The following is a 12137-nucleotide window of genomic DNA, read 5'->3' as shown; positions in this document are numbered from 1 at the left end:
ACTGTTCGACGCACCAAGCTAATGAGATCCACGTTAAGCGATATGGAAATCTTCCTTTTAATAAAAACACTGAAACTTTAATTTTGGCTTCTATCGGATTTGTGTGTATGCAACATTTTTACGATGATACAAATCTTCCCTATCATACCAAAAATTGGCAAGATTGTTATTTTTGCTGTTATTTTTAACGGTCTTTTGATAAAAGTGAGGAATAATAATGCACAACTGAAATTATATGCATGGACTGCAAATATTAAGTTATTTCAAAATAAAGCAAACACCAAAACTATTTTGTTCATAAAATGGTGTTTCGGGTCCAGTAAAGAACTGTAGCAAAGCTGTAGCTGTATGTGGATAAACTTAAAAAGTAAGATTTACGCTGAGTACAGATATAAAGAACTACCGTATTGAAATATTGTTTTCATCTTGTGGCTCTGAGAGACATTAAAAATATATCAATTTATTTCGTATTGTTTCCGGCAACTTTCAGTTTCTTTTGCATTAACAGCCAAGTGGAACATAAGTAAAATTCATGGCATATCGTAGGGCTCTCCTTTACCATGATGACAGAGAGCAATGGCATTGCCATGCACAAATGTTCGTTCTTCCATAACAGAGAACATTGATGTTGTTTAACAGTGATGCACACCACACTCTCCCTATCTTATATTTTATCACGACGACAAGAGAGCAACGGCGTTGCCATATACACATTTTAGTTTTCTTATTGAATCTCAAAAGCGGATATGCTCTCATTCTCCCCATCAGTGTTCAGTGTGTGCGTGCAATGCTCTCTCGCTCTCACTTGGAGTAATGTTGTTGATATGTTTTGAAGCGGCCAGCCAGTCGTATGCTTGGCAAATCTCACAATAAATGCCAGTTGTTTTGTAAACACCGGTCGTGCTGGTTGATAACGAACGAAACGAAGCGTTACCAAAGCGTTGTGCGTTGCCAAGTCATTGTATCGAATGGTGTTTTTTTTTTTCAATTTGGCTTGTTATTATCACTGCTCCGCAGTTAACGAAATTCAGTGAATAAGAAACATATAAAAAAATAATAATAACGTGCGCGTGATATAGCGACAGCAACAAATGGAGTAGTGCATTTTGTTAGTATTGCCTGCTACCTACTGCCATCATTTAAACTGCAGCAGCAAACGGCAGACCGTGGATATTCGTGAATAAATTACTTACCGTTGTTGCCGTAGTGCTACGACGACAGTGGTACACACCTACGAGCGTACGAACATACCACGCTTGTATGTTACTACACACAGATGTAAATATAACACACATGTTGTTATGGTGTTGTGGTTTGAATTAAAAATCAGCAACTGAAGCGGCATTTACTGTCTGAGTGCTCCAAAAAAAATCGAAAAAAAAAAGAAACGAAACGAATTGAATCAAAACAAAAAAGAAGAAAGAAAAAAAAATAATAAAATAAAAATACAAAGAAATTAAGTATTGAAAAAAGTTGTTGAGTTCCAACAAAGAAGAAATACAAAGTGAAATAAATACATCATCCTCGACTTAAGTATTCAATTTCAAAAAGAAGTTCTTTTTTCGAAAAAGCGAAATATTTTGAGTGAAACAGCGAATAAAGAATAGAGAGAAAAAAAACGCAAGCAGAGCACATAAAATACAGATGAATTAAATTGAGTGGATAAATTTTAATTGTGATTTTTAAAAAGGTAAATTTCCCAACCCTCTTCATCTAAATAAGTACCTATTTAAGTGCAATTTTTAAAATATACACATGTACAGTGGTGGCCATATCATATGCAACTGAAATCTAACCTTTACCAAAAACCGTGAAAAAATTTTCTGAAAACAAAATTATGCAATTATTTTTTTAAATATTATTTTTTATTGCTTGTAGTTTAAGAAAAAAAAACATATACTCCATAGATATTCAATTCATTTATAAAAAAAATTAGAAAAAGATATTCAGTCTTATTATTAAGTGGCCAAAACATATGCAACTAATTAAATCGAGCTCAGTAAAGTGCAAATAAAATTAATATTTTGTTGCAAATCCGTTGTTGTCGATTACAGCCTGACATCTTCGAGGCATTGACGCTATAAGATTGTCAATGACGCTTTTTGGGATTGATTTCCAGGCATCTTCCAGCCGGCAAAATAAAAAATCTAAACTTGTACAATTTTCTCGATCAATTTTTTTGTTTACGATTTCCCACAGATTCTCTATTGGGTTTAAATCTGGGGATTGGGGTGGCCATTCCATCACCGCAACTCTATTATCGGCAAACCACGATTTGACCACCTTCGAAGCGTGTTTGGGGTCGTTGTCCTTGAAAGACCCACCGCAATGACATATTATATTCTGCGTATGGGAGCATTACCCTTTGCAATATGTCTTTATACATAAATCTATCCATAATACCAACAATTCTGTGCAGTGGGCCAACTCCGGCACCAGAAAAACAACCCCACACCATTATATTGCCCCCCCCCCATGCTTGACCGTTTTTTTACAGTAACGTGCTTCGAGTCGTTTTCCTTCTGGTCGCCTTACATAGCACATGCCATCGCTACCAATTATGTTAAATTTGGACTCATCACTAAATAATATAGTTCTCCATTTACTCTCTGTCCAATTTATATGAGCTTTAGCTAATTCCAAACGCTTCTTCTGGTTTCGCTTCGATATCAGTGGTTTTTTTGCAGGACGTCTTGCGCAGAGGGAGGCTTGTAAAAGTCTTCTACGGATAGTGCGAGCAGAAACTGGCAACTGAAATCTTTCCACTATCTTAGAGGAAGATATAAATGGGTCTTTTTTCACGTGTCTGATTATTAATTTGTCCGTCCGATCGCTTGTTTTTCGATTTCGACCACCACGGTGTATAACAGAGACTTGTGAATTTTTTTTGTAATTATTAATGATGCGCGATATGGAGCTTTTATGAACGGTATATATCTCGGCAATACATTTCTGTGATAATCCAGAAGGATACGCAGTCACAATTCGTTGTCTGAGCTCAAATCCAAATTTATCGCGTGCCATTTTTGAACAAACTCTGTTTTAGCTTTGTGAAAAAACAACGCAATAAAAATGTGAAGGTAGCTTTAAATCTCTTTACGCAGTGTCTCTAGATAATAATAAGAAGAACAATAGAACAAAGGAAATTGTAAAAATGCCGTTATTTAAACCAAATATATAAAGTTGCATATGTTTTGACCACACCAAATTTCATATTTGTCAACAAAATACCTGTGAACATAGAGATATAAACAAAAGCTGCACATTTTGATAATAATTTGAAATCGTATGAAAGTAGTGACTATAATTAAACCATCTTTATATACTTCGTTGTGAAATTTACAAATTTATATAGCCTTTTAACGTAGATGAATCTTAGTTGCATATGATATGGCCACCACTGTATGTGTGTGTGTGTGGTGGAGTGTTTTTGTATTTGTTAAATGCATTTGAAATGCCAAGACGCGTATGTGTGAAAAACGTGAAACAGAAGATTTGTATGTGGTGTGTCTGCGTGTGTGTGTGTGTGTGTGTGCCTGTTGCATTCTATTTTTGTGTGATCTTGAGTAACCGGTTTTACGTCGACTACAGCCGCCAGCATCCAGTTGTGGAGATCGCTTGGTGTGTACTTAGGAAAACTCCTGGACCACTTATTCACTTGGTTAGACTGGCAACTTTTGGATTATGCCAAAGATCACAACTTGTTTGGATACCAACATGTTAGCAGCATTTTTGTGGACGAACGACTTGTGCGGTGCGGAGTGGTAGTTGTTGGCAACAAACAGCTTAGCCACATCTATGTCTCTGTCACACGCTATCGACAGCATCCAAAGCGCTTTGGTGGAATACACAGAAACCGGTTTGCATTTAATTGTCTGTAACTACCTGGGTATTGTGCAATTGCAAATTCATTACGACGTAACGTTGCGAACAACGTTTGAACAACGCTTGAAATTCGTTTTGGTCCATTAAACTCCAAAGTGGACTGGCCTAGCCAAGCCAATACGGTTTGTTTTGTTTGGGCCTTTTGTTTCAGCCCGTTAGAAGTGACCTCATGCCCAAAGTGATTTTTATGGCTTACAAATTATTATTATGATTCATTGTTCGCTGTGCGTGTTTCCCTTTAAACGAGTCTCTGTAAAACGAAACCAGTCTTTGTTTTCTTTTTCGTTTTGCCATACAAAAAACTTGGGAAGTCGTCGAGGTAGTTTTTGTTTTTTTTTTTGTGACCAGATTATCATTACACCCGCACTGGATCAAATTAAAGTGATTCAAGTCACATGGCATTTTTACAGTCATACCTGAAAAGCTTGAATGAACGGCACGTAGTCGAGGGCACTTTAAATTTCTCGACCTTAGCTTTCATTTGAAATCAGATGAAACAAGTATATTGGTGCTATAGATACAGACTTTTGTAATATATACCCTCTACTTTTGAAAGGAGCAAAATGGAAAAAAAAAACTTTAAAAAATGACACCATATTTTTTAAAAATTACGAATAAGTGGTGTTACAGTCATATGGGGCTATACGAGAACGTGGACCTCAACAGCCAATTATCTGTCAGAGAAGGTGGCGCATGTCAAAAACTCTAAATCTGCTGAGAAATGTATATAAAATCATCAAAATACTAAATATTGGAAGGTACATTTGTTTGGGGGCCATGCGAAGACATGGCTCTGCACAGGTAATTTTCTGTCATAGGAAGTATTACCTATTGCGGACTATACCAAAATTTGGACTTAAATGGCAGTTCAACGTAAGGATGTTTCCTACATACTGGAAATAATAACTGCTCATTTGCAGCAAATTCGGGTTAAAATTGTAACCAAAAATTCGTACAGTTATGTGGGGTCCATACCAAAACGTAGACCTATATAGCCCATTTTAAATACCAAAAGTCCTGACCAAAATATATCTGAGTAAAATTGCGCTCGGAAGCAAGTGCGATTTCCACAAACAGACAGGCGGACGGAAGGATATCGCTAAATCAACATAGAATTTTATGCTGATCAAGAGGTGTTACAAACGGAATGACAAACTTAATATACTCTCCATACTATGGTGGACAATATAAACACATTTTTGTCTCTGGAAAAAAAATATATTCGGCGCGAGTTTGGTAGAGTAGTAAGTATATCCCAATATGTCTCACAATTAGTCAACTCCTTTTATGACTACTATTTCAACAATTTACTGAATATTCCTACAGAGGACCATCATGTAAAAAGCCGAAACGCCCATACAAACGGGTCTGTTTTGCTAGATCGACAAGTGGCAAATTTTGCTGATACCATTGAGATATTGGAACTTATTGTCTGAACGACTGATTACGCTGCAGGTCGCAATAATGGTCCGATCCTTACGAAATCTTGTATGGAGTTATGGATAGAGTCAGAATAAAATACTATTTGCAGATGATCGCAAAATATTTAGGGCATGAAACAAGTAAAGTCCCAATCGACACGAAATTTAGCATGGGGTAGAGAGTAGGACAGAGCAGAAGCCTATTATTTTGGATGGTCATCGGGTGAAAAAAAACCATAATTTTGGTGTGAAAAATACAACTATAGCTATTATATAAAATGACACCTCTGACCTTTACTTTGATGCTGACTTCGTTGTCATATATGGTCAGATATCAGAGATATTGCTCTGAAATTTTGCATAAAAACCAAGGTAACCCGTTTGCATAGCTATATGACATTATTTCAAGAATAAAATTGATCAGAAATATTCAGGAAATGCATTCAATACTAAAAATGTTAGAAAAATAGTTCTTAATGCGTAAGATGCTTTACTTTTGTAACGTTTTAGGGATCATTGGTATTTGGTAAATGTTAGTTCCAGATCTATGACGATCATGATTTTATAATGGAAATGAACACATTATACTTTGTTATAATTATTCCCTATGTGGAACAGTAGACGCAGCCAATGAGCAGAGACTTTAGAAATGTGTCCTTTTGTCAATTTATTTTTACCAATCTGTATGTGTCTTCTATAATTTTTCTCGTATTTTATTCACTGGCTGATGTAGTTTCTGTTGCCGGTGTGAAACTATGGCTAACCCGCCTTGGTCCGGACTTGGGTGTGTACGCGCTCTCTGCGTATAGAGAGGTGACCTCCTCGATCGGCAGGGGCGGGTGTGAGAGACGTGGGAAAACAATAATAAACTCTGATAATCGAAAATTACAGTATGAACCTTAACAATTCGAACGGTTTTTAAGTAGTCCTTCACTGTGTTGCAATAATTTGAGGGACTCGTTCCTCCTAATTGCAAGGTGTTGAGTTTACAGAGACTTTTGAAAAAGGATTCATTCCTTCTATTTCAAGGGTATTATGTCTACAGAAACGTTAACGTAAATTGTAGTGTTGTAGGGTTGCCCACGTCGAACCCCCTAATGTAGAAGGAAGGACAGGCAGAAATCAACATGGCATCATATGACAGGTACAAAAATGCTAAGCTTCACACTACGGTAAAATGTTTTTAATGGTCGTATCCTGAAGCTAAACCAAAATTAAAATTACTTCATACTCAGTTGCAACAAAAATTCATTCATTTATTTTATAATTTGGTACAAAACAATATTCTCCTCCGCTCTTGGACTCAATTTTGTGGAAAACCTACAGCATTCCATTCTCTTCCATTTTTCCCCAATTTAAGAAATGAAATGTAAAATAATCAAAATCAATTGTTGCATGCATAAAAACATCTATCTGACACAATACGACTCTGCTACAGAGTTGCATTTTCCTATGCCCTTCGAAGTTAAGCTTCTTTCTGTTTGTGCCATGTTCGAAACCCAAACAAGAACCTCATACGACAAAAAGTTATTTATGGAATCATAAAAAATTATGGACGTTTGTTTTTTTTTCAAAGTGGCATTGAAATTTGAGACCGTGCAACAGGGACATATTGTTATAGAATTCAAAATAACCAAATGCAATATGATATTTTTGGGTTTGTGCCCAAAGCCGATTTCGTGGGATTTATTTAAAGTGTAATGTAATCGGCCTTGGAGTACTCTTCGATATTTTTTGTCCTTTTGTTTTTAAGTGTTTTTTTTTCATTAAAGACACAAGTAATGTAGTCAAGTGCATAATTTGTATACAATGCTGAACGCTTCGATTGGGATCATTTGTGAAAGTGAGCATAGAACACCCAAAAGTTTAATAAATGTCTAAAAGTCTGCAAGAAATTAAACCCTCACCTTATTTCCAGAAGAGAAAAAATGGAATCCACAAACTTTTTTTTCATTTCCCCCATTTGAGATTCGTCTTGTTATTGGTGTATCTTTTTTCTGCGTTTCCCTTGGGATTTATTGCAAGTATTTCACAATATTCTTATAATCAAGAAGAGAAGGCAAGACAGTATCTACAGCAACAAAAACAACAACAATTAAAAATAAACCATGCACCCTAAAATGGTGGAATCACCAAAAGTGGAAAAGGAACATGACAGAAAGACAACAAAAGGAGAAAACGAAGACAGACAGAAGAATGCCACTTGATTTATGTCCAACTATGGTGTTGGTCATCCAATAAGCAAAGATATGGATGGATGGATGGTTGGTTGGTTGTAGTTGCCACAGCCGCAGCAACTCCAAAATAGTTTTTCGTCTTTGTTCTGTGTTTTTGTTTGCCTGATTCCTCTTTCTTGTACAAATTCTTCTTCTTTAAATTGACAACAACATGTGAATCAGTTGTTTTGTGGGTAGGGACAATAAACGGTCAAGCTGGATGAATTGACGGAAGACTCAGGCAGGCAGCAGGCAGACAGGCAACATCCAGTCTGTCATATTGTCCAACACATTCAAGAAATTCAAACAAAAAAAAAAAAAAATCTTTAAAATACAGTCACACCAATGTGATTTTTTCATTGTATTACTCATGATATGGCACAGAGGCTGTACCCAATAGAGGTACTTTCACAAATTCGTAAAATATACAACTGGGGTACACTGAGGATGATAAGGATGAAATAAATTGAAGAAATGCAAGGGAATTGGAGGGACGTATTAGCAGTAACTCCGAGAAATAATAATTAAAATGAAATGTTAGTAACCTTGGCATAATTTGTCTTATAAATAAAATTCGGACTATTTTCAACATGGCATTTATAGTAGTTAATACTGTTCTCAAGAATGCATACATACTTCCATTTATAGATTCTTTTCGAACAGATAGTTAAATTTGGTGCTAATTACTTCTTCCTTTGATTCCATTCTCTAAAAATAATTGATGTGACTTATTATGTAACACGCAGAGAGGGCAACACAATTTGTAGCAATAAAATCATTAAATATTTTTTACCATATCTGATTACTGTTGCTCTGTTCGAGAACATGCAAGAATGTAATAGTTTTGAAAATTTCTCGATTAAGAAGAAATCGGTTATCGGTTTCACCTAATTTAGCATACTTGTTTCTATGCTCAATTTGGTCGTAAGTGCCAAATTCCATCCCATTTGGGCAAATATTACACGTTTGGTGCACAATAAAAAGTAAATCGAACGAAAATATATGTAGGAGCTTTATCCAAATCTGAACCGATCTCGATAAAAATTGGGTCAACAAAATTGAACAATATGTATGGGAGCTATGACTATATCTGAACCGATTCTCAAATCATCAAAATACCGAATATCGGGCGGTTCTGTTATATAGAAACTGTGAACCACTATAGACACCTGTACTGAAACCCATTATGAGCTACATGTCCGTCAAGATAAATTTAAATTTAATTAGCAAAGACACAAACCAAGGTGACTTTTTCTCCGGTTCACAAAGGGTTAATAAAGAGAGAGAAAAAGAGAGAGAGAGAGAGGGAGAGATAGAGAGAGAGGGAGTAGTAAACCAGAGAAAATTAAAGGTAAACTAAATTATATTAGTTTTCATCAAATTTCATAATTTTCCCTACAAATTTCAAATTTAAAATGAAATCGCTAAATAAAAACCTAATTAAAATTTACGTTTAAAAACTTTGAAACCCTTAACTCTACATATAAACCGAGAATAAAATATTTAAAAATGAAGCAGTGTCGTGGCTGGGCACAAATGAAAGATCTCGAGGAGTACTTTCCGAATCTGTGGACCTTATAGTCAAAAAGAATTTCAGACTTAGGAATTTTTTGCATTTTCTGAAGAATTATCGCTCAATTTTAGAGAAATTGCAGATAAAGCGTTCGCAGAACAGAAACTAAAAATGAAGCGGTGTCGAGGCTGGGCACAAATGAAAGATCTCGAGGAGTACTTTCCGAATCTGTGGACCGCTTCATTTTTAGTTTCTTTTCTGTGGATGCTTTTATCTGCAATTTCCCTAAAATTGAGCGATAATTCTTTAGAAAATGCAAAAAATTCCTAAGTCTGAAATTCTTTTTGGCTATAAGGTCCATAGATTCGGAAAGTACTCCTCGAGACCTTTCATTTGTGCCCATCCTCGACACCGCTTCATTTTTAGTTTCTGATCTGTGGATGCCTCGACACCGCTCCATGTTTAGTTTCTGTTCTGCGGACGCTTTTATCTGCAATTTCCCTAAAATTGAGCGATAATTCTTCAGAAAATGCAAAAAATTCCTAAGTCAGAAATTCTTTTCGACTATAAGGTCCACAGATTCGGAAAGTACTCCTCGAGACCTTTCATTTGCGCCCAGCCTCGACACCGCTTCATTTTTAGTTTCTGTTCTGTGGATGCTTTTATCTGCAATTTCCATAAAATTGAGCGATAATTCTTCAGAAAATGCAAAAAATTATTAAGTCTGAAATTCTTTTCGACTATAAGGTCCACAGATTCGGAAAGTACTCCTCGAGACCTTTCATTTGCGCCCAGCCTCGACACCGCTTCATTTTTAGTTTCTGTTCTGTGGATGCTTTTATCTGCAATTTCCATAAAATTGAGCGATAATTCTTCAGAAAATGCAAAAAATGCCTAAGTCTGAAATTCTTTTCGACTATACGGTCCACAGATTCGGAAAGTACTCCTCGAGACCTTTCATTTGCGCCCAGCCTCGACACCGTTTCATTTTTAGTTTCTGTTCTGTGGACGCTTTTATCTGCAATTTCCCTAAAATTGAGCGATAATTCTTTAGAAAATGCAAAAAATTCCTAAGTCTGAAATTCTTTTTGGCTATAAGGTCCATAGATTCGGAAAGTACTCCTCGAGATCTTTCATTTGTGCCCAGCCACGACACTGCTTCATTTTTAAATATTTTATTCTCGGTTTAAATGTAGAGTTAAGGGTTTCAAAGTTTTTCAACGTAAATTTTAATTAGGTTTTTATTTAGCGATTTCATTTTAAATTTGAAATTTGTAGGGAAAATTATGAAATTTGATGAAAACTAATATAATTTAGTTTACCTTTAATTTTCTCTGGTTTACTACTCCCTCTCTCTATCTCTCCCTCTCTCTCTTTCTCTCTCTCTCTCTTTATTAACCCTTTGTGAACCGGAGAAAAAATCACCTTGGTTTGTGTCTTTGCTAATTAAATTTAAATTTATCTTGACGGACATATGAGCTACAAATAGCGAATTTTAGACAAATCCGTTAGAAAATATGACTTAAATCGTTAAAATTCCGAATATCCGAAGATTCCGTTATATGGGGGCTATATTATATTATTATGAGGTTATACTATATTATAATGTGGACCTATATAGACAAAATTTTGCCACCGGAGGTAAAACGGGTTTTATTTTGAATATTTAGTAGAGTCACTTGTAGCAAGTAAACGTTAATATTGATAATTATAGAATTAATTGCTTATTAAGGCTTAAGAGCGGTTTAAATGTGAAATCGGTTCATTCTAATCTATGGAAACTATATCTTAATCGATTTCCAATAAAGCTTTTTAAGGTAATTTATTGTTGTATGTGACCTCTCCGACCAAATATCATTCCTAAATTATATACATCAAATCAGATGGAATTTTATATCGGCAATACATCCAAATCTGAACCGATCTGGCAAAGATAGTTTACAGATGTACCTAACATCTTGTACAGGAAATCCTTATTATGGATTGTAAAGTATAGATTTGGAATTAAATGAATCATATGTATGGGTGCTATAGCTAAATCTTAACCGAATCTTAAGGAAATTTGATATACGTGATTGTAGGCTAAAAAAGTGAAATCGAACGAAGATATATGGGAGCTCAATTTAAACCTGAACCGATTTCGTCAAAAATTGTCAAAGATAATTATCGGCTGTATCCGATATTTTGTACCGCATATCATTATTATTAAGTGAATAATATTATATATGGGTGCTATAGCTATATATGACCCAATTTTCACAAAATTAAAAAAAAAAAAAAACATACTAATAATTTTGTCATATATTACGCATTTGGGACACAATGAACCTGAAATTGGAAGATTTCGTTTTTGAAATTATGTCACGGAGCACTGCCCAGATATTGCCCTTAGCATTTTGACCGGGGCATATGTCCAATATTTACGCACTCCGTCGTGCTGTTAGTTGTTGCGGTCTATTTTAAGGCTAAATATAATCCAATGGTCATCCAAAATGTTAGAATTATTCCCTGTCCCTTACTCTCTTCTCAGGCGTGTCGATTGGGTTAAATTGTGTGATCAAGAATTTTTTTCTGTTTTTGGTTCATTTGAACCCCTAGATATTATGCGATCATCTCCAAAAGCAATATGCTTCTATTCTGGCCCTAGCCCCACCTCCATTCTAAATTTCGTGAAGATCGGCCCATAATTACGACCTGTAGAGTGATTACAAATTAACATGCACAGACGGACGGACATACACAGCTAGATCGACTCAGCTCGGCGAGATAGGAGGATCCATATATACTTTTATGGCCCAATCAAACGTATAATTCCACCAACACATAGTGTTGTAGGGCACAAAAAAATTTATTTCGGATCTTCGTTAATTTTAAAAATTCTCGATTTACAAATAGATCAGCAACCCCACAGTTCAAAACCAATGACTGTGTTCAGTAAACATATGATAAAACTTCACACAGGTATGTTCAGTCGCCAAATTTTTCATTTTGAATCTTTTGTTAAGTGGCTTGGGTCGTCGATCAAATGACTCGATGTAAACAGTGTGAGAGCATTGTTTTAATGCAAATCAGAGCTGTGAGCTCTTTGAATGGCGATAATGA

The 12137-nt window shown here is 35.5% G+C and overlaps 1 protein-coding gene across 6 annotated transcripts in view; it reads left to right on the top strand.

The window, feature by feature from the left end:
• The first annotated feature begins 889 nt into the window (after positions 1 to 889).
• Positions 890 to 12137, top strand: part of LOC101888725 (uncharacterized) — a 289691-nt gene continuing 278443 nt past the window's right edge. For all 6 annotated transcript variants that reach the window (XM_059123019.1, XM_059123021.1, XM_059123015.1 and 3 more), the window contains exon 1: positions 890 to 1690. The gene's annotated coding sequence lies outside the window, so the exon portion shown is untranslated. The remainder of the gene's footprint in view (positions 1691 to 12137) is intronic.

Source organism: Musca domestica, unplaced genomic scaffold (genome assembly GCF_030504385.1).
Source record: "Musca domestica strain aabys unplaced genomic scaffold, Musca_domestica.polishedcontigs.V.1.1 22, whole genome shotgun sequence".
Taxonomy (NCBI): Eukaryota; Metazoa; Arthropoda; class Insecta; order Diptera; family Muscidae; genus Musca; species Musca domestica.
This window is presented reverse-complemented; position numbering and strand designations above follow the sequence as displayed.